The sequence below is a fragment of the Ursus arctos genome, unplaced genomic scaffold (assembly GCF_023065955.2).
Source record: "Ursus arctos isolate Adak ecotype North America unplaced genomic scaffold, UrsArc2.0 scaffold_32, whole genome shotgun sequence".
Taxonomy (NCBI): Eukaryota; Metazoa; Chordata; class Mammalia; order Carnivora; family Ursidae; genus Ursus; species Ursus arctos.
Window position 1 is genome coordinate 30485479 of NW_026623008.1, and position 26868 is coordinate 30512346.

The window sequence follows — 26868 nt, forward strand, 5'->3', positions numbered from 1 at the left end:
AGTCACCATGGTGATGGTGTCATCATAGACCTTTCAGAGTCAATGCAGCTGCACAGCGGCCAACTTCTGGTGTCGACAGGGGCCTGTCTTCACAGACAAGGGGGGCATGGGAGAGTAAATGCTTTGTTTCGAAAGTTGAACCCCACTCTCACACTTTCTCACTCTTTTTTTTTTTTTTGAAAATAAAAGACATGAGGGGGGATGACCTGCCACCTCCCCCCCCAAACAGAGTCACTAGCCAAACTTCAGGGTGAAGAGGGAAAAGAAAAACAGATTGAGAATAAATAGAGGTCCCACTCTTGATTTAAAACACCATCCCCACCCATTCTATCCTCCAGTCACCAGACATGTCTAGAATATAGTTTAAAATGGGTCCCAGGTGAAATGAAGAGCAGTGTTCACAGAAATTCCATTCTTCAAATCATTATTTCTCTAAGTATATACTAATGAAAGTATGTCATTCTCTCACCGTCTATGCATACTACCTGATTTTTCTCTGTGTATAGCTGAGAGGACGTACTTAGTTACCTCTCAACCTTTGTGAATTTCTTGGTTAGTATGTGTATATAAAGCAGACTCTTTCCTGAATAATGAGGGGGGAAATATCACTGTATTTTCACCACTGCATTTCTGTAATAGTGAACGGGTTGAGGGCAATACATACAACTAGTACTTTTCTAAATGAAGTACTTTAAATACTCCCCAAAATGCAGGGTTCAGTGTGTGTTCTGGCTCATGGATGGGCACTCAATAGACACAGGATTTTGATCTGTTCTTGAAAAGTAGCAATGGAAATGGAAGGAACCAGTTCCAAATATACATAAAGAAGGAAACCTTTTAGAACAAAACCAAGTGCCGTGGACTTAACCAAGGAACTACAATACATGCTAAAAAAACAAACAAACAACAACAACAACAAAAAACTGTATGTAGTCGGGGAACCTGGTGAATCCTTGGACTCTGAATTTTGGCTCGGGTCATGATCTCAGATTCGTGAGATCAAGCCCCAGAAAATAATGGCATAAAACAACCCCTTTACTTTGGTAAAGTACTATTTTGGTAAACCTGGTCACAAGGTTAGGAATTCATCCAGGACACAATGCTGACATTAGAAAATGAAAGGTTTCACATATCCACACCCAGGATGATCCCCACTAGGTAGAACTTGGGGTCCATGAAAAGAGCAGCCCTAGGCCCAGTGCCAATAAATAAACGAGGGCTTTCTATTTCTCAAATCCACAATCCAGAATCCAAGTTTTGCAGGCAGTTGGAACTTCCTGAGTTAGTGAACAGATTCTTTGCAAATGCCCACATCTATTCTTTGCATGTTCCCCAGATCTACTTCCCAGTAGGGTGGCCAGAGGGCAACCAAGGGGAGTCCATGATGCCAGTTGTGTAGCTGAACCTCTCAGCACCTCTTTCAGATTCTATCTGAACCGAATACCCACTTTGGACACTCCTCAGGGTAGCAGAAATCATGAGGTTGTCATTGGGTGTATCTACATCTGAGGTCATACCCATTGGAGAGAAAAAACAAATTCAGCCACTGGTCAGAATGCAGAGCCTGGACATAGAAGAGGCCCACATATTCCTTTTGCATTTCAGTGGCTTCTCTCTGCTCTTTCCACAGTCAATAAACCTTCCCACAGAAATCTGTCCTGAACATCGAACTCACGACTCAATTAATGATGCCTATAAGAGAGACCTTGTCTCACAATCATTAAGCAGTGAATCAGTAAAAATGTTGTAAGGAGGGAAATAAGCAAGACCAGACATAGGGGGCAGTATGATTTTTGAAGCCTTTGTTTTGTTTTTTTTTTTTTTTTTTTGGACTCTGGGGTAGCCACAACCTTTTCCATATCAAAAGGTTAAGACATACATTAGTATCATTTTTCCCCCACAAAGCCAAGAAAAAGGATGAGACTGTGCTACATGTCTTACGAGGGAAATCAAGAGTCGAGGCAGGTGCTTTCCATAGGAAATAGATTCCACCTGAGGTCTGGCATGGCAGGGAGACCTTCCACAAGGGCACCAGTCAAGAGCCCAAAGGAGGTGGGGAAGCAACGGGAAAGGAAGAGTGTATGAGGCGATCGCTCCTCCAAAGAATAGATGTCTCACAAGAAACCGAGCTGTCCTGATAATGGACTCTGTCGGGTGGCTCACTTGTGTCCAGAGCAGGACTCAACCGTCAGTCTTTATCAGAGACCTACCAGGTCACTCTACTCTGCACTTGGGACTGAGGGGCACAGGCCCATAAAATGCCCAAAGTCAGGTAATTCCCACCTTTTGTGGGGAACCAACTGTGATATCACAATCTCTGAGTCATTAGTGAGGAAGGGGGCAGTGGGGTCGTTTCGGCATCCACGGCTTCACCTAGGGAATAGCTCTCAGCTAGGCTCCACATCTTTGATCTTGGAAACCAACTTCCCCTACTGCCAGTCGAACCTGACTCCATTCTTCCAAGAGACCACAGAGCACAGAGGACCCCTAAGGGGGGGCTTTATGCAGTCAATTGGTGCAGTGGAGGAAGGAGATGTGTTCACGTTTCAAGTACACCCGTGTGCTCTATTTCCTGACACCAACCACAACCAACTCGCCACGTTCTCCAACAATTCAATTCATACTCCACAGATTTCAGGGCTCAGTCCCACAAGTCTGTCCCCACTGCAGAGGCCAGTCACAAATGGGGTGTTCAAGCTACCCACACTTCTGCCCAACCACAAGGTCAGATACTCCCTCAGACCCCCTCCTTAGGGTTGATAATTTCACTAGAATGACTTACATCCACAAGTGGATGGATAAAGAAGATGGGCTCCATGTATACAAAGGAATATGACTCAGCCATTCGAAAGGATGAATTCTTACCACTTACATCGACCTGGACAGAACTGGAGTGTATTATACTGAGTGAAACACAGCAGTCAGAGAAAGACAAGTATATGGTTTCACTCATAGGTAGACTCTAAGAAACAGTGCAGAGGATCATAGGGGAATGGAGGGAAAACTGAACTGGAGGTCATCGGAGAGGGAGAAAAACCATGAGACATTTAAGTATATGAAACAAACTGAGGGTTGCTGGAGGTGAGGTGGGGGGGATGAGGTAATTGTATGATGGGCATTAAGGGGGGCGCGTGATGCGATGAGCACTGGGGGTATACGCAAATGATATATTATTGAACACTAGATCTGAAACTAACGATGTACTATATGCTGTCTAATTGAATTTAAAATTTAAAAAAGGAAAAAACAATTATAAATACACTGTAATAAAAGTTATATGAATGAAGGGGAAAAAAAGATCGACTCAGAAGTCAGGAAAGCACTTTACTTACATCGACCAGTTTATTATAAAGAATACAACTCAGGAAACGCCCAATGGAAGAGATGCGTGGAGCAAGGAAGGTCTAAAGGGGGTGGGGAGTGGCAGAGAGCTTCCATGCCTTCTCTGGGGGAAAATCACTTTTCCAGAATATTAATGTGTTCACCAACGTCTTGTTCAAGACTTTTTATAACCCAATCTTCAGCCCCCTCCCCTCACAGATGGCCAGTGGCTGGGGCTGAAATTTCCAATCCTTGACTCCCAGTTTGGTCCTTCTGGTGACCAGCCCCACTGTGATGCCATTTCTGGGCCCCACCCTATGTCAGCTATTTAGCCTAAACTCTGGAGAGGTCTGTTGGAGATTTTATGACTAACAAAAGGCTCTCCTATCCCTCAGGAAACTGCAAGGATTTTAGGAGTCCTGTGCCAGGAACCAGAAATTTATTTATTTATTTATTTATTTATTTATTTATTTATTTATTTATAAATTTTCCACAAAACACTTCTCCAGAAAGGCTAGGCAGACAGGACATTGGCTTGCCTCTTCAAACTACTTCATGGTGGCTTCCCAGAGGGAGATCACCTGGACAGCTGAATGGCAGGATCATCTGTGATTTAAATGCTATTGTTTCCTGAAATCCTTTCATCCTTAAAGTAGAAATACCTAATGGGTCCTAAGTAAATGTCCTTTCTAGTGCTGACGAATGAACACACAAAATCAAGGGCACATGGTCCAAACCGAGGGAGATCTGAAATGCCGATTGGAAACCAAGTCTAGAATCCTCGCTGGGCTTTGAGCTGAGACGGGAGAAGGATCCGAACTTAGGCGGATCCGCAGCTCTGCCTGCAGGTCCTGCCTGGCCCAGACACTAACCCAGAGCAGGGTTGAGTTCAAGGTGTCCTGACAGGGCAGAATTCTCCACCTTCTAGATCAGGGCTCTCTGATAAAAACCTAATGCAAGACACAGACATGGTTTCATGTTTTCTAATAAGCACACTGGAAACAAGAGCAATGAAAATGGTGAAGTAAATGTAAATGATGTTTTGGGTTTGGTTTTGTTTTTTAAGGAGGCTCCTGCCCAGTGTGGAGCCCAAGGCAGAGATTGAACACACAACCATCAAGACCTGAGCTGAGATCAAGAGATGGCCTTTTAACCAACTGAGCCACCCAGGCACACTAAACAGTGTATTTTTAATTCACTATCCCCCAAATGTTCACATTTCCACATGTGACACAAGAAAGGTGGCCACATTTCAAGGGCTCAAGAGCCACTCTGAGCTGGTGCTACCATATTGGACAGGGCAGACAGAGATCGTTTACATCATGGAATCCTATCGGCCAGTGCTGTTCAGGCTCCCTCAGGCTATACTGCACTTTGATTTATGAACATCCTGAAATAATCCACTTCTTCAGACTGAGTACTGAGACTCACATCTGTGCCAGGGATTCTCAAACCCAGAGTCAATGTGGGACAAAATTACGTACATGTTGCCAGGCATGGGTGGTAGTGGCTCAGTAACGGTTTAATCAACCTCGTCTAAACTCTCCATCTTGCTCTCTCCTTAGCCACCCTCTGGAGAATGTGAGAAACTCATGAATGGAATGAATGATTATCAATCATTTTAATGAATGAAAATAAATTAATGTAGGGCTCCTCTCTACTCGCCTTGAATCCTGGCTTCCAGGCGTTTACACGGTGAGGCGGCTTCCATTGGCGTTCTCGCTCTCCCTGTATTTACATTCCGTCAATGTCTCTTCAGTCTGAGATTATTTTTACTCCATTAAGGGGTACATAATAGAATATTATACCCAGAGGGTGTACCTTCCCAGTTCTCTGGACACATTCTGTTGGCTTCCAGTGGTCCCCAAGCAGGGAGTGCTTTGGCCCCCAGGGAACACTTGGCAATGTCTGGGTACATTGAAGGTTCCCAACTGTGGGGCGGGTGCTACTGGCATTTGGTGGGTAGAGGCCGGGGATGCTGCTCCACATGCTACCAGGCTCCCTGCAGCTCCCGCAAGAGTTCCCTTGCCCCAAATGTCAACAGAGCCAAGGTTGAGAAGCCCTGTCTTAAGCCATGTTTGCTAACACCCTTTAAGAAAAATGGGGGTTCCTAGGGGAGTCCTGAATTGGGCTCTGCATTCAACATGGAGTCTGCTTGAGATTCTCCCTCTCCCTCTGCTCCTCCAACTCATGCTGTCTCTCTCTCTCTCTCTAAAATATACAAATAAATCATCTTAAAAAAAAAGAATGAAAAATGGGGATTCCTCCTGATCTCTTTTAACCCAATATTAAACGGCCAATATCTATCTCTATGGAATTAGTCACAGACCCCACTGATGTAAAAAGGAATACACCTATTCTTATATTTCAATTTTTTCAAAGTAGCGGAAGTGTTTTGGGAAGTGTTCTCTCAAAGCTCACTCTCTGGACCCAGTCATTTCTCCCCAACTGTTTTTCTCCATGATTGCAAATATGTAATTTCAAGCATTGTTAGACAAACTGGAACAGGCCCCAGACCACCTGAAATTGGACAACAGCCTTTCCTTTTTGAAAATTTTGCAAGACAGCATAATAGAAACGAGACATCTAAAGTTGCAGTAAATCATATCGTGTCTTTTATCCAAACTAAAATTCATATTCACAGAACAATTATTACTGATCAGCCATTTCACACCATTTTTCACCCCTTGTTTTTTTTTTTTTTTTTTTTAAAGATTTTACTTATTTATTCGACAGATATAGAGACAGCCAGCGAGAGAGGGAACACAAGCAGGGGGAGTGGGAGAGGAAGAAGCAGGCTCATATCGGAGGAGCCTGATGTGGGGCTCGATCCCAGAACGCCGGGATCACGCCCTGAGCCGAAGGCAGATGCTTAACCGCTGTGCCACCCAGGCGCCCCTCACCCCTTGTTAATGCTAATAAAGTGTATGAGTTTTGAATCTGCGGGTGGCTGACCAAAGTGTGACCCCACAGCATGTATAGCCTGTTAGAAGGCTGTGTGCCTCACAGTCAAATCCAACCACCATTTCTAAATATTGCAACTCACGAGTTTCGGATTTGCTTTCTTTTGTTCGCCACAAGTTTGGATACATTTGAAAATGTCCAAGAATAATGAGAATTGTAGACTTTACTTCTGAGATGGGAAATTACAAATAATTTTCATAACATCTTCATATTTCCCTTCTTGACATCGTACCACAACTTAGGTAAATGGCCTTTGGTTTATTCTTTGCATAATGTCCAATCAAGTTTTCTCCCTTCAATTATGCCATATTGTTTTACATTACTCCTAGATAAGCAGGAAAGTGTAGGGAGCATGAAAATCAAGAGATAATATAAGGGAAATCAGATTGATTTCAAGTTATAAAATTAAATTCTACATCAATCCAGTAATAACTATTTGTTGTCTACTTTTTGCTGGATACTGCTTGTAGTTGATATCCAAAATCAAGACCACAGACCCAGCTATTAAATTTGTCTCATTCAAAAAGAATTAAGACCACACCCATCCAAAAAGAAAAGAATAGTAACCGATTCTATTAGAAATGTTTATAAGTTGGGTACCTGGGTGCTTCAGTCGGATGGGCGTTGGATTCTTGGTTTCAGCTCAGGTCATGATCTCAGGGTCCTGGGATCCAGCCCTGTGTCAGTTCCACACTCAGGAAGGAGTATGTTCCTCTCTCTCTCTGCTCCTCTCCCTGCTTGTGAGTGCTCTCACTCTGAAATAAATAAATAAAATCCTTAAGAAAGGTATTTCTAAGAGGGAAGTTTAGAGTGATACAGGCCTAACTCAAGAAACAAGAAATGTCTTGGATAAGCAACCTAAATTTACACCTCAAGGAAACAGAAAAAAGAACAAAGGAAGGCCAAAATTAGTAGAAGGAAGTAACATATCAGAACAGAAAGAGATGAACTACAGACTAAAGAGACAATGGAAAGATTTTTAAAAAGACAACAGAAAGATCAACCAAAGACCCGGTTCTTCGAAAAGAACAAAGCTGACAAATTTTCAGCTGGACTCAGGGTGAAAAAAGGAATGAGAACTCCTAAGCGGCAATGGAAGAGATGTTCCCACGGATTCCGTAGATATACAGAGGCTCACAAGAGACTACTACGGACAACTACTCCCCAACACACTGGACGACCTAGAAGAACAGGATTAATTCCCAGAAACAGGCAACCTTCCAAGACTGAATCACGAACTGACAGAAATTCTGACTAGACCAGTTACCAGCGGAGAAATTAAATGAGTAACTGAAAGCCCCTCAATAATCAGAAGTCCAGGACCAAATGGCTTCACTATAAATTCTACCAAATGTTCAAAGGAAAATGAATACCAATCCTTCTCAAACTTTTCCACAAAAAAAAAAAAAAAAAAAGGAACGCTTCCCAAATCATTTTAGGAGGCCAGCATTGCCCTTAACAAAAGCTGCCAAGATGCCACAAGAACAGAAAATTACAGACCAGTATATGTGATAAACATGGATATAAAAACCCTCAACAAAATATCAGCAAGCCAAATTCAACAATACAGGAAGAAGTACGATCAAGTAAGATTTATTTCACGGATACAGCGTGGTTCAAAATCCAAAAATCAGGGGCCCCTGGGTAGCTCAGTTGGTCAAATGTCTGCCTTTGGCTCAGGTCATGATCTCAGAGTCCTGGGATCCAGCCCCACCTCAGGCTCCCTGCTCAGCAGGGAGTCTGCATCTCCCTCTTCCTCTAGGCCTCCCCCTGCTCCTGCTCTCTCTCTCTCAAATAAACAAAATCTTAAAAAACAAAACAGCCTATAGGCCCTCCCTCCGTACTCAACACCTCAACTGTCAGCAAGTCCTAAGCCAGGCTTCAACCCCAACCCCAACGCCAAAGTGACTCTCAGCTTCTCATTTCCAGCCAGTGAAGCAGAGTAGCATAGGCCACTCCCAAATATGCCATTTTCAAACATTATGTTGGATTAAAGTTACTTAAGAAACAGCCAGTGCCAGAGGACACTCGGACCTTCCCTCGCTGCACCAGGAGGAAGAGAGGCAGCCTCCTCACCATCCATGGGCAAGTGAGGGCCGAGGTGGCTATACAACCTTGTTACTTCACTAGATTACCACCCCAAGCCCAAACCCCTCATCTTGTCAACGCTTCACCAATTGACTGTTTCTATTCATGAAAAGCATTAAAAACAGTCCGCTTTGGTCACTTTTGAGCCTTGTGTTTTGGGGGCTCCTGTACATACAAAATTAAACGGTTTTTTCCTGTTCATCAGTCTTTTAAAATTTTTTTTTATTATGTTACGTTAGTCACCATACAGTACATCATTAGTTTTTGATGTTGTGTTCCATGATTCATTGCTTGTGTGTAACATCCAGTGCTCCATGCAACACATGCCGTCCTTAATACCCATTACCAGGCCAGCAGATCCCCCCACCCCTCCCCTCCTAAACGCTCAGTTTGTTTCCCAGAGTCCATAGTCTCTAATGGTTCATCCCCCCTTCAGCTTACCCCCCCCCTTCATTCTTCCCTTCCTTCTCCTACCAATCGCCCTGTTCATCAGTCTTATGTCAACTTAATTCTTGGACCAGCTGTAGAACCCAGAAGGGAAGAGGGAGAAGTCCTCACCCCTACACTATGAATCAAGAAAACAACTAGCCCCCTCTTAGTGCCTCTGCATTTCAGGCACAGGACGCATGTCCATTTTACCCCCGAGGGCCAGAAAAGGACACAGTGAACAGAGGACAGAATTGGGCCTTCAGTGTGGGAGCCCCGTCCTGCCCAGGAGGCCCTCCTGCTTCACACAGCTCCTTCCTGCTCTAAAATGGTAACATTCTGATGATTTGAATAAAAGAGAGACAAACGGAAAAGAAACTGATCACTCTCCAGGAAGGGGATTTTGAGGGACTGGGAGAGACTGCAAGGCATGTGGGAACAAGGGGAGGCACATCCCAGTGCCAGGGGGTCAACACCAGCACAGCAGAGAGGCAGAAACTCCAGGGCCAGGGTTCCTCTGGAGAGGATGAGTTGTTTTGTAGAGTGGACAAAAAAACCGGGGTTGTCTGGAAGAGCCTTGGGGTACCTGCACCAGGAATAAGGTCAGGGCGGTGGGTCCAAGTCCCCCACAGCAGGGCCTGGAGCCAGAGCCGTGGCTAGGTCTATGACGGGCATGAGAACCTGTGAGGAGCAGCCCTGCCCAGCCCAATGCCAGAGCCCTCGGCCACTGGAGCCCAGAGCACCAAGGAGGGGTAGAGAGTGCACCAGGAAGGAGGTGGCCCAGAATCCTCTGCATGTCACATCCCACGGGCTGTGGTGGGTCACCGTTGGCCGTGCTGGCCAGCAGAAGAGAAAGGAGCCGACTACGCAGGGGCAGGTGCTAGAGACGCCAGGGCTCTGCCCACACAAGATGCTCTCTGTACTGTGGATGTTGCTGCCTGACTCCTGAGGGGCCCAGGGAGCTCCAAGAGAGCCCAGAGTGAAAAGTTTTCTCAGGAGGTGAGCCCAGGAAACAGAGGAAGCTGACAGAAGGCCTGTTGAAGCAGTTGCTCTGCTGGGCCCCCAAGGATCTGCCCACTGGGGGGGGGGGTGGGGGGGGCTGCGGCGGCATCCCCCCAACCCCCAGGAGTCATGGGCGGGGGGCTGCTGGTCGGCAACTCCCCTAGAAGCCCGGCCCCAGGGTAGAGAGCACCTTCGGGCACAGGGCACTGCCAGCGTCCCAGACGCTGCGGGATGGGCCTTGGCGGGGAGTGCCGGGCCCCGACCACGCACATGGCATCTGCCACCATCCAGAGGTCACGGTTTCTATCTTCGGGGCTGCTTCTGGCCATCATTTTTCTATGCATATGAACGTGAAACAAAACTGATTTTACTTCAAGTGCAGACTTTTCATTCGTGTCTTCTCACTACATCTCCCAAGCGTCATTCTTTTCCTTCAGAAACGTGAGTTTTGATGGCTGTACCATTCCACCGCATGGACCTGCTCTTCCAGGTGCCACCAGCACTGAGCCAGAAGCAGGGTGTTCGCAGCTCGATTTCCCAGGGCTCCTCTGCCACTGAAACACAGAGACGACGAGGCCCACTTCCTACAGCCACGGCGCTGGCTCTGAGGCAATGCATGGGACAGCAAGGACAGCATCACCATGTGCACCTGCAGGAAACCCGGCTTATTATCCCTGCCTCTGCTCCAGCTCCCACATGAACCACTGGGAGAAAGCCCCTCAGCCTGCGGGTATGTTCGTACTTTCCTCTTATCCGCCCTAAACTCAGGGTGATATACCCCAGTCCCCACTCTGGCCTGGTGAACATACAGACGGGCACCTCAAATGTCCTTACAAAGCCCTAGCCTCAACGGACAATAGAAGAGAGCCCTTCCCTGTGCCTAAATGGCAAAAGCAAGCAGCTGAGTACCCGTTCTTGCATTTCTAGAGAATAACAGAAGATAGTTTTGAGGGAGAAGAGTGTTTTGACGGAAAAGACTAGTTACATAATTACACTTCGAGCGAGATCAGAAACATTAGTGTGTGGGAAGCCAGTCTTGCAAAGAGATGTTTCCATTTATTTCCTATGAACACTGATCTGAACATTTGGAAGCTGTTTTCTCAACCCTCCTACAGCATCTGCAATTTGGGGTGCTAGCTGTAATAATATTCAGGTCACAGGTTACCCTGACAACATTTGCTACCATTACAACTGGACCATTACAACAAGATGTTCAAATGTGGTGTTTTTCTGCATTACAGGTAGACATAGCACTATTGTACTTTCTGTCTGTCTTGCCATGGTTGGAATGCTTAAAGTATTTATATACTGCCCTCTCCTTACCTGGATTTTTGTGATTTTTAGTGACCCCCCCACTGCCCTGGGACTATGGATCAAAATGTAAACTTTTGAATGTCCCTTAGGAGCTCTTATAACCTGGCTCCAACCTGCCTTTCCCGGTTCTTCTCCCTGTCATGTCCGTGTGAAACCTCTGCTGGGGAGCACCAGCTAGATGCTGGCACAGGGTGACGTCTTGGGCGACAAGAAGAAATTCTCTGGTGCGGGAGACACGGTGAAATACTAAACGGCCATGCGTTCCAGTGAACATTCGCTGAGTGCTTACCACGTGCTGGGCGTAGTCCTACGGTCCTCCTCAGGCACAACTCAGTCAACACTAGGAGGGAGAGGGGTGTTATTCCCATTTGAGGGATAGGGAAACCGAGGCACAGAAAGGCTCAGTAACATGCTTAAATTCATCAGGCTGGGCTACTGAGTCTGCAGGGTTGCCCACATTGCCTTTGGCCTGTCTGGAGCATGGTGCTTCAAACCCAGGGGAGAGCAGAGCAGGCAGCCCGGGATTCTTGAGTGCATTGTGCAGATCTTGGCTTGCTGGGGGTGCAGGGGAGAGTGAATCACACCACCTCGATGTGAGGTTGGGGAAACTTCCTGAGAACAGCTGGCTGACTCAGATCCTGAGATCGGTGTTGTTTGGCCTTTCCTCTCGCTGGGTCTCGCCCTCCACAGCCTGAAGAGGCTGAGCCCGTCGACCCTCCCACATGCCCCAGTCCTGCCACTGTGCCCCGAGTGGACTCAGTGCCCAGGGAGTGACGTGGCTACAAGTGCAGGGTGGCAAGAGGGGCCACCACTCAGAGTGAGGAGTGGAAGGAGCCACAATGGCCCTGAGAGGGACTGGGGGCCCACTGACCCCAGCCTACGGGGCCTGCGTGCAGGTGACAGCACCTGCTCCATCCACCATGGAAACGGCACACGACGGGAAGGCACACAGGTTTCAAGTCCACATGAAAGTCTCTGTGACCAAAATTAAAAGGGGAACTTTTGCAACATCCGTGACATTGAATATTGTTAATTAGTTAATGATCATGTTGGGTGGTGTTTACTGGGCTAAGTTGCCCAGACCCTGTGTCACGGCACTAACAGAGCAGAGTCAGGCCTCCAACCCAGATTCAGAGCCCAACAGCGGACTCAGGTCTCTCAGCCACTTGGTACTCTGATGCTGCCAACGAGTAAGGTATGTGAGAGCCCATAAGGAAGGGGCGACTCCCCAAGAGAAAAATGGCCAAAGGACGTGTTACGGGCTGAATGGCATCCCCCAAATTCACAGGTTACAGTCCTTGCCCTGAGCATCTCCAATGTGACTGTATTTGGGGAGAGGGTCTTTACAGAGGGGATTAAGGTGAAATGAGGTCACTAGGGTGGGCCCTGATCCAGGGGGCACTGGCACCCTTACAAGAGGAGATCAGGACACAGGCACACACAGCGGGATGACCAGGTGAGGGAAGACATGGGAGGGGGGACAACGAGAGAGGCTGCTGGAGACACCAGCCCAGCCATGCCTGGATCTCACACCTCCAGCCTCTGGACTTGACAGAAAATAGATCCCTGCTGTTTAAGAAACAAACTAGTACAGAATATAAACTGGAAATCCCCCCCCCCAAAAAAATAATAACTTATGGCCAGTAAACTTTGAAAATGTTCTCTTCATATGTTCTATTTAATGTATCAAACTGGCCCAGATAAAAACAAACAAAAAACAAACAAACAAAAAGCCCATTAATGTTGATGTTGGTGAAGGTGGAGTGAGATGGGCACTGCTGTCAGGAGAGCTGACTGACCCAAAGTTTCTGGAGGGAAGAAGTTTCGATCCCGAGCCTATCGAGTGTTGGCAACGACGTGCAGAACCATGGGGGTCCTTACACCTGCTGGTGGGAGTACAAATGGCTATTACTGCTCAGGAAGTGGTCGGGCGTCATTGTGCAGAGTTGAAAAGGCTCCAACTCTGTGGCCCACCAAGGCTGTTCCCGGGTGTGTGCCCCGGGGAACCCTTCCACCTGCGCGCCAGGAGGCAAGCACCAGGATGCTGGAGGCGCTACGAGCATCCCGTCCGGTGTGTGCAGAGCCAGACAGCCAAGGTGTGTATGTAGGAAAGATTCGTGACGTGGGAAGAGAGGAGCAAAGTCACAGAAAAACACAGGACAGGAGTTTGCATGAAATCTAAAAATATGCAGCACTAGTATTAGCTTTTTAGGCTTAAATTTACCTCTACGAAACTCATGCAGAAAATTGAAGGAGAGATAAACACAAAATCCCTCAGGGGGCCTGGCGGGCTGTCCATGCTAGACGGGGTGGCAGGGACACGGGCAGGCCACCGCTGCTAAACATGCACGTGCTAGAACGAAGAGAATCCTTTCTAAGTAGGAACTATTTGTAATTAAAATAGTAGAAAAATGAACAGAAGAAAAAAATCGTAACATTATTTTGGGGTGGTGGAATTGTGGGTGATTCTCATTTTCTGCCTGTTACTTGTTTGAATTTTCTGTTTTTTAAAAAGTCTATAGTGAACGTGTTGTTTTTATCTTATGATCGTCCTTTTTTATTATAAATCTTTCAAACATACAGGAAATACTGGGAATGATACAGATGAAACACCCAAATATTGATTGTACCAAACTGAACAAATCTTGAGATTTTGCCAAATTGGACTGTTTTTGTTTTCATATAAGAGAAGAGACAGAAAAAGTTGAGGTTGTCTGGTGGCCCCACCAGCTCCTCTTCCTCAGAGGCCACGCCCCGTCTCAACTCCGGGTGTAGTCCTGTCCATGAGCTCACACGTTGACTGTACATGTAAATGACTATAGTAACACTCCGGGAGGTTTAAATGTACAGGAACATTCTCACGCTCTGTGGATTCTCCTGCAACTTGTTTTCCCCATGAACACATGCTTGTGAGACTTCCTCACGTTGGCTCGTGTAGATCTTGGTCATTCCTGTAACTGCTATCATGTTTTCTGTTGCGTGAAGAGCCCAGGATACACATTTCTGTTGCCTGATTGATGGACACTTGGGTGTCTGGCTCTTTGTTTTTCCCTGTTATTGAACACGACACTGCAAGAGTGTCCCGTGTGTGTCTCCTTGGGTAGAGGTGTGAGAACTCCAGGATTTAAGACCTGACAGGAAGGGCCTCCGGGATGGAGAGGACAGATGGGGTCACCTCGCCCAGACATGACCATATCATTCTCCGGGAGCATATGAGCATGTGTTTGCCCACTTACCCATCTCACCTGGGTCATATCAAGACTTTCTAGGACTCCCAATCTGAATAATGTAAATGCTACCCCATCATGGTCTGAGTTCTCCTTTCACAGTGCTTTCTCAAACAGACACACAAACGTTACAGATGCCCTTCAAAGTACGTGATGAGATTCTATCTTTGGACAGTGAGACTCGTGTGATGACAGTGGGCACAACCAGGCAGGGACGGCCGTGGAGTCACATCGAATGTAGACTTTAGAGGCACAGAAGGGGCAAAGGACCAGCAAGCACAGTGGGCTGGCCCTGGCTCAGGCCACAACGTCCCCATGTTTGCGAGGAGGACCCAGGATGAGACTGTGACAGGACAGAATTCACATTCTGTGCTCCAGAAAGGTTTCCTGTCTCACAGCAAGCTGGAGACACCCACTGGGTCATCAGATGTTTAGCCCTGCTCTGTCCAGAAGAGGCAGCAGCCGGGGCGTGGTGCTGAGGGGCTCCAGGAGACTTCTGGCCCATCCATGCACTCTGCAGACCATCTCCCGCCCCAGGTCTGGAGCACAAGGTGTGGGGCCTAACAGGTGTCTGGGATCCCATCTCATCCGACAGGATCTGAAATACCATTTCACCAGCAGCTTCCTCGCCGGCTCCTTGTGATTTTAAAATAGCAAGAACCTGCGGTTCCGAAGGTCACCCATTTCAGAAATACTGTACTCAGCAAAATACCCCACCCAGCAACTCCAGAAATCGCACGAGGAAGGGTCAGACTGAGGAGGGCCCAGCCTGGCAGCAGACGACGTCAGGATGCCTCAGGCTCTGTCCTCCCCATGTTCGTGACTCAAGAACTCAAAACTATTTGCCTCTCTAGTTGTTACCTAGAAGGCAAACCTGATTCCATCACTTTGCTGCTCAAAGCCCTTGGGGGACTCCCTACTGCCCTCAGCACAGATTATTTAAAAATGTTTTCTAATGAAGTAAAACCCTTTTTCAAACTGAATCTTAGAATCCTAATATCAGAAGCAGGTGTAAGTGGTGAATTTCACTACCTGTCTGTAAGCTCAGGTTTATAATCTTCCTGTAAACCACCCAGTACATGAGCTAACATATCTGGGGGTCTGCCGCGAGTCTGGATTAGGGACATAGCCTATCAGAGGCTGGCCTGGGTCTGGAGAGTAGATCGAGCCTGGGGCCCTGGCCGTTAGATGCCTGATTTCACAGGTCTGGGCCACTGGGCACTCCCTGCATGGCAGAGCCGGCCATCCCCAGGCAACCCAGGCCCGGCCCTGCCCACATCTGCAGGCAGGGATCTGTCTACACTCTCACAGGAAGAAGGCATTCCCTCTGGCTGAGTGGACGTCCCTCTTCCCTTCCTCCAGGACTCCAGAGGCCACTCATCGACAAGATCCAGCTCTAAAGCCACCTTCCGTCCGCTGAGAGCCCCTTTGGCCTGGGGGACCCGCTTGTGGATCATCTCGTGAACCGTTATTAGTCACCTATCACATTGCATCATCCTTGTGCCTCTCCCCAGTGGTGCCGTGAGCCACACGCCTCCTGAGGACAGGTGCATCTTCTTCACTCCTTACTGCCCACCATGCAGGCGACACCATGCATAGGGGAAGCCCTGAATTTGTCATGGTGAAGGGGTGACTAAATAAGGGAACTGATGATTTCTTTTTTAAATAAAACTTGCCTCCTTTGGGGAATAAGAAAAAATAAGGCTTTTCATCAATGCTATCAGAGTTGCCCCCCTGAATGAAACATTAAAAGTAAACCATTTCCTAGGGACCCAAGGCACAAAATTCACGCTGGAAACTTCTTAGAAGGATGAGGTGAAGGCCCTGCAGCCGAGGATGTTTCCTGGAACTTGGGAGCAAAGTCCAGGTCTCTGGTTCCCATGAAAAACGAGGCTGCTGCTTCCCAGACACCCATGGAAACAGCCTGGTTATTTCAGAGCTGAAGGAAGGGCCAATTACAGATGGTTTTGTTGTGAACCATGAACAAATGGAAGAAATTCTGGGCTAACAAAATGTAAATTTCAATCTGCAAAGAAACCTCAGAACACAGCTCCCAGGACAGTAGAGGGTCCCACATTTCCCAGCGCTAAAAATGCCGGGCTGTGGCAGGCAGGATTTTGTTGTTGTTGTTGTTGTTCAACCTCTTTGACATGTAACAAGAACAGAGGAAATCAATGCAATTGCGATTTCCCTCTGAGCTACGATCTCTTTAATCACGGCCGCTTCCTTACCCAGAGCGATGCCGTTGGGCTCCTCTGGCGGCTGCCACACCATCCACACGGACTGAGTGTCACTTCTGGCAACACGAGCCTCACTGGCAGGCCCGGGGCTGGAGGGAGGAGAGGAAACCATGAGGCAGGTGCCTCTACAGTGTTACGTGGAGACATGACGTGGAGACAGCCCAGGACTCTGTGGGCTGGCCGAGCATTCTCTACCACAGCTGACTCTGTGCATGGACCAGACACTCTAAGGCCACAGACGACTTCTGGAATCTAGCTGACTCCGTGTGGCCCCCTAATGATGGTAAGAAAACACCTCATTTAGAATCCAGCTCATCTGCTTTTCCAACTTCTAGAAGCGGTGCTCACACACTGTGCTGGGAGCCCATGAGTGCAAGGGGTGCGAGGCTGCAAGCACATCAAGCTGGAGGTCAAGATTCTGCCCATCTGGGCTGAATCCTTTCGGGAGCTTGACACCTGCCAGCAAGTGTTAGGTAAATCAGATGGCCTAAAGTCCCTCCCCACTGACAAAGTCACGTATTTACAAGGAGTGATTTTTCTCGTGTGCACCGTCTTAGAAAATTAAGAGTTGGCGCACGAATGCACAAAATAATCCCGTGTGATGTGGCCCCTTTGCCTCCAGCTCACAGCCGTCATAAATATATTCACGTAAACAGCCCGGTGAGTGAGTGTGCGGCCAGCACCAGAACTTGTGGTTGGAGCTTACCTGACTCCCAGATGAGAGGCAATGGGCTCGGAGCAATGCATACAGAGACAGGAGGATGTGTGTTACAGTCATTCCGGGGCCACTGAATTCTGCCTCTGGTTACTAAGCTGAGAACGGTATTTAAAAGTTTAAACCCGTGTTTGAACACATCTGTGACCCTTGCGCTTGGTAACCTAAACGTAAGGAGGCTATGGGCTCCCACACCAGGACCAACTGCACAAACGGGCAAATTTTGATGGCAGCCTCATGGGTCCCCATCCCCCGCGCCATCCCCAAAGCTGATCATTTGGATCGCGCTGAAATGAGGGAGAGGAAAACCTGCCTCCAATCACACTGCAGGAGAAGAAGGAAAAGTATTCTGTGACTTACAGCCTCTACTTCAGGAAGTTGTAACTGGCCAAGGTTGGAGGCTCCTTTTTCTTTTCCTTTGTGTAACCGGGACTCCATGGCTTCCCATAGTTTTGCAAACAACCTTGATCCAACTGCCCCCGTCAGACCCTAGCCCCCCGAGGCTCTGCACCCAGGAAAGGATGGTGTGCAGAGCTCCTTCCTCTCCTTGACTGAAGCCCAGCGCTGGTGCTGTCTCCTAGCAGAACACAGAGATGCCTTCCAGCTCGGCAGCCAAGCACCATGGGGGCTAATTGAATGACTTTGGCCGACATGTATCAGGAAATCTACAGTTGTCCTACTTCTGTGAGAAGCTTCTGATCCCTAACGTGTGTGTGTGGGGGGAGCAGTATCTCCCCCAGGATATACACCCCTCCCTGACTATTTGCTACAGTCAGTGTAACAATAAAAATGTAAAAGGAGATAACCTTTAAATGTCTGACAAACTGGAAAAACATTTGCTGATGATTTAGACGTCCATAGAAGCAAAGCCATCAAGAGGCGCTTGTGATTCTGGCCCAGAAACACAGGTGCAGGGCAGTGTGGGAGCCCGTGGAACCCACCGCATTCTGTGTGGGAGCTTCTAGGGACCTCCGGGCATGTGGACGATGGGAGTGGGTGGCACCACGGAAATCAAGGCACCCAGGCTGGGAGTGGGGCTCTTAACCCGATCTGTGCTGACACTGCCAGCGGGGCGTTTTATGGCCCCCACCCACCCAGCCTTTACTGTGCTGCCTCTCATAGAGTTATGACAGAAATTTGCAGAAGTTCGTCATTAGGCTGTAGAAATTCACTCCAGGCTAAAATTGGCCATATAAATGCCCAGTGACTGAAAAACAATTCTGTTTTGTTTTCCTCAACTGAAAAAAGGGGTACAAAAGTGGTTCGAAATTTAAGTTAAAAATGACAACTGGGAGGGAGTTAAGATGGCGGAGGAGTAGGGGACCCCTTTTCAGCCGGTCCCCTGAGTTGAGCTGGATAGGTACCAGACCAGCCTAAATAACCACGGAATCAGCCTGAGACGCAGGATGATGCATCTGGATCTCTACAAATGAACGTCTCCAGCGCTGAGTATTGAGGTACGAAGAGGGGAGCTGTAAACCGTGCACAGATATTGGAAGATAAACGGAAGGGGGAGGGAGCCGCCGTGTTTGGGCGCCGGGAAGCGGCAGCCACCTGCACAGGGGGAGCGGGCGGACTCACAGAGGGCACCCGCGAGAGAGCGGACTGAGACCGGTGAGCCGTGAACACGCGCCACCAGGCATCTCCCGGAACACCGGAATCCTGGTGTGCTCACGGGATCCAGACTGAGACCGGGAGCTCCTGGAGCGCGCGCGGGGCGGCTGGTGGCTGGCGGGCCACCTGCACGGGGGAGCGGGCGGACTCACGGTCGGCACCCGCGAAACAGCAGACTGAGACCCTGAACCGGGTGCGCGCGCCACCAGGCTTCTCATGAAACTCCGGAATCGAGGTGTGCTCACCGGGTATAGACTGAGACCGGGAGACCCAGGAGCGTGCGGGGTGGCCGGTGGCTGGCGGCATTAGAAACACAAAGGACAGAGACGCGCCGGCCCTGGAAGTGAGGGCAGGGACTCCGAGTTGGTGCACACATCGCGGGACGCTGCAGGGTTGAGCAGCACCAACAGTAACAGAGTAAAAGTGGCCAGAACATCAGTGGAGAACGGGCCACAATCCCTCTGTTCTGTGACAATGCTGCCTCTGCTGCTCTGACTCTCAGAAGAGGCATAGCCGGCCGCCAGGGAAAGCCGCCAGAGAACAAAAGCCTGGAGATACCGGCTCAGAGAGTGCCCATCCCCATCCTCCCTCGCAGGGGACACGGAGACTCTAACCAAACAGGGTTGCCTGAGTATCGGCGCGGCAGGCCCCTCCCCCAGAACACAGAAGGCAGGCTGAAAAATCAAGCAGCCCACAACCCGAGGCGCCTGGGTGGCGCAGTCATTGAGCGCCTGTCTCCGGCTTAGGGCGCGATCCCAGCGTTCCGGAAAGGAGTCCCTCATCGGGCTCCTCCGCTGGGAGCCTGCTTCTTCCTCTCTCACTCCCCTGCTTCTGTTCCGTTCTTGCTGACTGTCTGTCTCCCTCTCTCAGATAAGTAAATAAATAAAATCTTTAAAGAAGAAGCCCACATCTCTAATATCCCTATAAAACAAGGGGCACGGCCTGGGACCCAGTCAATAATTTTGGGCTCTGGACAACCCCGCAACCTCTCCTCATTAGAATGACAAGAAGGAGAAGCCCGCCCCAGCAAAGAAAAGACAGTGAGTCTGTGGCCTCTGCCACAGAAGTAACGGATATGGATGTAACCAAATTATCAGAAATGGAATTCAGAGTAACAATGGTCAAGATAATGAGTAGACTTGAAAAAAGTATTAAGGAAAATGTTACTGAGAATATAGAATCCCTAAGGGCGGAAATGAGAGCGAATTTGACAGAAATTAAAAATTCTATGAGCCAAATGCAGGCAAAACTAGAGGCTCTGACGGCCAGGGTCACGGAAGCGGAGGAAAGGGTTAGTGAATTGGAGGATGGGTTAATAGAGGAAAAAATAAAAATAGAAGATGGTCTTAAAAAAATCCACGCCCACGAATGTTGGCTACAGGAGATTACTGACTCAACGAAACGATCCAATGTAAGAATCATCGGCATCCCCGAGGGGGTGGAGAAAAACAGAGGTCTAGAAGAGATATTTGAACAAATTGTAGCTGAAAACTTCCCTAATCTAGCAAGGGAAACAAAAATTCGTGTCCAAGAGGCAGAGAGGACCCCTCCCAAGCTCAACCATGACAGACCTACACCACGTCACGTCATAGTGCAATTCGCAAATATGAGATCCAAGGATACAGTATTGAAAGCGGCCAGGGCAAAGAAATTTCTCACGTACCAAGGCAAAGGCATCAGAATTACCTCAGACCTGTCTACACAGACCTGGAATGAGAGAAAGGGTTGGGGGAGCATTTTTAAAGCTCTTTCAGAGAAAAACATGCAGCCAAGGATCCTTTATCCAGCAAGGCTGTCATTCAGAATTGATGGAGAAATAAAGACATTTCAGAATCGACAGTCACTAGCCAATTTCGTAATCACGAAACCAGCCCTACAGGAGGTATTACGGGGGGTTCTATAAAAGTAAAAAGGCCCCAAGAGTGATACAAAACAGAAAGTCACAGCCAATACAAAGACTTTACTGACAACATGGCAGAATTAAAAGCATATCTCTCAGTACTCAGTCTTAACGTTAATCGTTTAAATTCTTGCTTTAAACGCCACAGCGTTGCAGATTGGATAAAAAGAAATGACCCATCCATTTGCTGTCTACAAGAGACTCATTTCGAACCCAAAGATGCATTCAGACTGAGAGTAAGGGGATGGAGTACCATCTTTCACGCAAATGGACCTCAAAAGAAAGCTGGGGTAGCAATTCTCATATCAGATAAATTGGATTTTAAACTACAGACTATAGTTAGAGACGCAGAAGGGCACTATATTATTCTTAAAGGAAGTATTCAACAAGTGGATATGACAATTATAAATATATATGCCCCCAACAGGGGAGCAGCAAGATACACAAGCCAACTCTTAACCAGAATAAAGAGACATATAAATAAAAATACATTAATAGTAGGGGACCTCAACACTCCACTCTCAGAAATAGACAGAACACCCTGGCAAAAACTAAGCAAAGAATCAAAGGCTTTGAATGCCATACTCGACGAGTTGGTCCTCTTAGATATATATAGAACACTACACCCCAGAACCAAAGAATACTCATTCTATTCTAATGCCCATGGAACATTTTCAAGAATAGACCATGTTCTGGGACACAAAACAGGTCTCAGCCGATACCAAAAGATTGAAATTATCCCCTGCATATTCTCAGACCACAACGCTCTGAAATTGGAACTCAACCACAAGGAAAAATTTGGAAGAAACTCAAACACTTGGAGACTAAGAACCATCCTGCTCAGGAATGACTCGATAAACCAGGAAATCAAAAATCAAATTAAACAATTTATGGAGACCAATGAGAATGAAAATACAACAGTCCAAAACCTATGGGATACTGAAAAGGCATTCCTAAGGGGGAAATACATAGCCATCCAAGCCTCACTCAAAAGAATAGAAAAATCTAAAATGCAGTTTTTATATTCTCACCTCAAGAAGCTGGAACAGCAACAGAGGGACAGGCCTAATCCACGCACAAGGAAGCAGTTGACCAAAATTAAAGCTGAAATCAATCAAGCAGAAACCAGAAGTACAGTAGAGCAGATCAACAGGACTAGAAGCTGGTTCTTGGAGAGAATCAATAAAATTGACAGACCACTGGCAAGACTTATCCAAAAGAAAAGAGAAAGGACCCAGATTATTAAAATTATGAATGAAAAAGGAGAGGTCACGACGAACACCATTGAAATTGGAAGGATTATTAGAAATTTTTATCAACAGCTATATGCCAATAAACTAAGCAATCTGGAAGAGATGGAATCCTTCCTGGAAACCTATAAACTACCAAGATTGAAACAGGAAGAAATTGATTTCTTAAACAGGCCAATTAATTATGAAGAAATTGAGTCAGTGATAAACAACCTTCCAAATAACAAAACTCCAGGCCCGGACAGTTTTCCTGGGGAATTCTACCAAACATTCAAAGAAGAAATAATACCTATTCTCCTAAAGCTATTTCAAAAAACAGAAACAGAAGGAAAGCTACCAAACTCATTCTATGAGGCCAATATTACCTTGATCCCCAAACCAGGCAAAGACCCCATCAAAAAGGAGAATTACAGACCGATTTCCCTAATGAATATGGACGCCAAAATCCTTAACAAGATACTTGCTAATAGAATCCAACAGTTCATTAAAAGGATTATCCACCACGATCAAGTGGGATTCATACCTGGGATGCAAGCGTGGTTCAATATTCGCAAATCAATCAGCGTGATACATCATATCAACAAGAAAAGACTCAAGAACCATATGATCCTCTCAATCGATGCCGAAAAAGCATTTGACAAAATACAGCATCCTTTCCTGATTAAAACCCTTCAGAGTGTAGGAATAGAAGGTACATTTCTCAATCTCATAAAAGCCATCTATGAAAAGCCTACTGCAAATATTATTCTCAATGGGGAAAAGCTGGAAGCCTTTCCCTAAAGATCAGGAACTCAACAAGGATGCCCACTCTCGCCACTATTATTCAACATAGTACTAGAAGTCCTTGCAACAGCAATCAGACAACAAAAAGGGATCAAAGGTATTCAAATCGGCAAAGAAGAAGTCAAAATGTCTCTCTTCGCAGACGACATGATACTCTATATGGAAAACCCAAAAGAAGCCACTCCCAAACTATTAGAAGTTATAGAGCAATTCAGTAACGTGGCGGGATACAAAATCAATGCTCAGAAATCAGTTGCATTTCTGTACACGAATAACGAGAACGAAGAAAGAGAAATCAGGGAATCCATCCCATTTACAATAGCACCAAAAACCATACGTTACCTTGGAATTAACTTAACCAGAGACATAAAGGACCTTTATTCTAGAAACTATAAATCACTCTTAAAAGACATTGAGGAAAACATAAAAAGATGGAAAGATATTCCATGCTCATGGATCGGAAGAATTAACATAGTTAAAATGTCCATGCTACCCAGAGCAATCTACACTTTCAATGCTATCCCGATCAAAATACCGAGAACGTTTTTCAAAGAACTGGAACAAATAGTCCTTAAATTTGTATGGAAACAGAAAAGACCCCGAATCTCCAAGGAACTGTTGAAAAGGAAAAACAAAGCTGGGGGCATCACAATGCCGGATTTCGAGCTGTACTACAAAGCTGTGATCACAAAGACAGCATGGTACTGGCACAAAAACAGGCACATAGACCAATGGAACAGAATAGAGAGCCCAGAAATGGACCCTCAGCTCTTTGGGCAACTAATATTTGATAAAGCAGGAAAAAACATCCGGTGGGAAAAAGACAGTCTCTTCAATAAATGGTGCTGGGAAAATTGGACAGCTACATGCAAAAGAATGAAACTTGACCACTATCTCACACCATACACAAAAATAAACTCCAAATGGATGAAAGACCTCGATGTGAGACAGGAATCCATCAAAATTCTAGAGGAGAACATAGGCAGCAACCTCTATGACATCGGCCAAAGCAACCTTTTTCATGATACATCCCCAAAGGCAAGAGAAACAAAAGACAAAATGAATTTATGGGACTTCATCAAGATTAAAAGTTTCTGCACAGCCAAGGAAACAGTCAGAAAAACTAAGAGGCAGCCCACGGAATGGGAGAAGATATTTGCAAATGACACCACAGATAAAGGACTGGTATTCAAGATCTACAAAGAACTTCTCAAACTCAATACACGAGAAACAAATAAACAAATCAAAAAATGGGCAGAAGATATGAACAGACACTTTTCCAATGAACACATACAAATGGCTAACAGACACATGAAAAAATGTTCAAAATCATTAGCCATCAAGGAAATTCAAATCAAAACCACACTGAGATACCACCTTACACCAGTTAGAATGGCAAAAATAGACAAGGCAAGAAACAACAATTGTTGGAGAGGATGTGGAGAAAGGGGATCCCTCCTACATTGTTGGTGGGAATTCAAGTTGGTACAGCCACTCTGGAAAACCGTGTGGAGGTCCCTTAAAAAGTTCAAAATTGAGCTACCCTATGATCCAGCCATTGCACTACTGGGTGTTTACCCCAAAGATACAGACGTAGTGAAGAGAAGGGCCATATGCACCCCAATGTTCATAGCAGCAATGTCCACAATAGCTACATCATGGAAGGAGCCGAGATGCCCTGCAACAGATGACTGGATTAAGAAGTTGTGGTCCATATATACAATGGAATATTACTCAGCAATCAGAAAGAACGAGTTCTCAACATTTGCTACAACATGGACGGCACTGGAGGAGATAATGCTTAGTGAAATAAGTCAAGCAGAGAAAGACAACTATCATATGATTTCTCTCATCTATGGAACATAAGAACTAGAATGATCAGTAGGGGAAGAAAGGGATAAAGAAAGGGGGGGTAATCAGAAGGGGGAATGAAACGAGAGACTATGGACTCAGAGAAACAAACTGAGGGCTACAGAGGGGAGGGGGGTGGGGGAATGGGATAGACCGGTGATGGGTAGTAAGGAGGGCACATATTGCATGGTGCACTGGGTGTTTTACACAACTAATGAATCATCGAGCCTTACATCGAAAACCGGGGATGTACTGTATGGTGACTAACATAATATAATAAAAATCATTATTAAAAAAAAAAATGACGACTGTCTCTGTTGTTTGGGCTGTTCAAGCACACCGCTACCATACTGTCATCCTCGGTCCACTCTAGGATGAGGGGAGAGCTGGGGACTCCGTTGCCAATGCGGACAAACGTCAGCACCCGGAGCTTGCATAGCATGAACTTCTGGAGACCGGCCAGCAGCGCCGACTGCGTGTGGTTCCCTTGCACGATGGGACTGCGGGGCTCGGGGGTCCAGGTCGTTGGCCCGGAACAGAATCTGGAGCATCCACACACAAGCGTGCATGGTCATGGGGATGCAGGGTGCCAGGAGGGGGCCTCTCAACCACAGGGCAAGGACCAGCAACTGCGGCTTCTCCCCCACAGCAGCGGTGTTTAAGGCTTATGGATCTAGTTTCCATATGCTGGTATTTAGTGGGGAAGACGTGCTCCAGAGCAGAAGAGGAGCTGAGTTAGGACCCAGCCCATGGCAGGGGGAGCTCCCCTGAGCCGTGATTTCCCAGAGCTGAGGCACACAACAGCAGGCACACCAACCACATCCACTAGAACGAGGACTTGGTCATAAACACCGACACTGTGCTTCCTACAGAAGGAGCCAGCGCCCCCTCGGTTTCCCAGGTTCTTGGGAAATTGGGCTCCTGTCTCGAGAGAGTTGCTGGAATTCCCTGCACCCTGGGCCACAGTCCCCCTGGGCTCTGTGCTGCTGCCCATGCACAGACACAGCACCCTGGGAAACTCCAGTCCACGGCCCTGCCTGCTCCTGCTGGTTTGCTAAGTCCTCACTCGCAGCTCATCCTTCCTGAACTGGTCCCTTAGTCCAGGACCCAGAAGGCCATAAGAGATGGCGGACCTCAGGGAGGAGCTTGAAAACAGCAGGGCAAGCTCTCTTCTCCAGGACCCAGGTATGTGCTGTGGAGTTGTGGTCACTACACCTGCCCAGTGAGATCCCCACGTCCAGCAGGGCCTGGGGGAGCAACTGAATGCCCACGAGAACAGGAGGGGGAAAACCAGAGGCTGGGGATCAAAACCAAGGAAAGCCTGGAGTTCCGATGCTGGAAGGCTGTACAGGGAGTAACAGACAGGTGTGGGGCCCTATGGGCCACATCCAGGAAAATCCGTCCCACTGCTCGGGGGAAGTGATGTAAACAAAAGCACAGGTGGATAAGTGCAGGTAAGACTAAACCCAGCAAGGGCCCCCCAAGAGGCAGAAAGGTGCTCGCCCCTCCTGCTGTCGCCATTGCCCTGGATGGCCCAGGATGCTGGTGTGCGCACCAGCATGCAGGTAGCTAAGAACACCCACTCAGCACACGCTAGGAGCACACCGCAGCTCACAAAATCAAACCCCCTTCCCTCTCAGACCAGATCAGAGCCAGCCACCATGATGACTCCCGTTGTACAAGCCAGGAAGCAGAGGCTCGAGCTTAAGTAGCCGGCTCCTACCCATGTGTTGTTTGGGCCTATGTTAGGAGGTTGTAGTCGTGCCTCGTCACCAGATGGCAAGGAAGTTTAGAGGAGAAAACAGATGTGAACATCACAACACAGGACGGTGCTGCAGGTCTGGAAGACGCCCTGCGCTCCTTAGTCTAAGGGAGTGACACGCAGGAGCACCTGCACAGTCTAAGCACAGGACAGTCACCTCTGACACATACCTTGTAGCCCAGTATGAGCCCGTTCTGGTCCTGTTCAGGCACCAAAGCCCACGTCAGTAAAATCTGGGTGGAGCTGACGGCCTCAGCAGACGTGTTTTCAGGAACGTCTGAAGGAACTGCAAAGGATGAGTAAAACAGATTGGTTCCCAAAGTCCAAAGGCTTCAATAAATAAAGGTCTAATTTTTACCTAATCAAGTTGTCCTTGAAAGAGCAACCAGTTCTGAGCATTTTGGAATGATC

The 26868-nt window shown here is 47.3% G+C and overlaps 1 long non-coding RNA gene across 2 annotated transcripts; it reads right to left on the reverse strand.

The window, feature by feature from the left end:
- On the reverse strand, positions 1-26868 carry LOC130542311 (uncharacterized). Of its 2 annotated transcripts, none has more exons than XR_008956790.1 (3): positions 26628-26868; positions 6886-7040; positions 1-87 (listed from the first exon to the last, which is right to left on the reverse strand). It is a non-coding gene; the product is annotated as an uncharacterized LOC130542311 (long non-coding RNA). The 2 variants fall into 2 exon arrangements; XR_008956789.1 differs by lacking the exon at positions 26628-26868 and adding an exon at positions 16574-16678.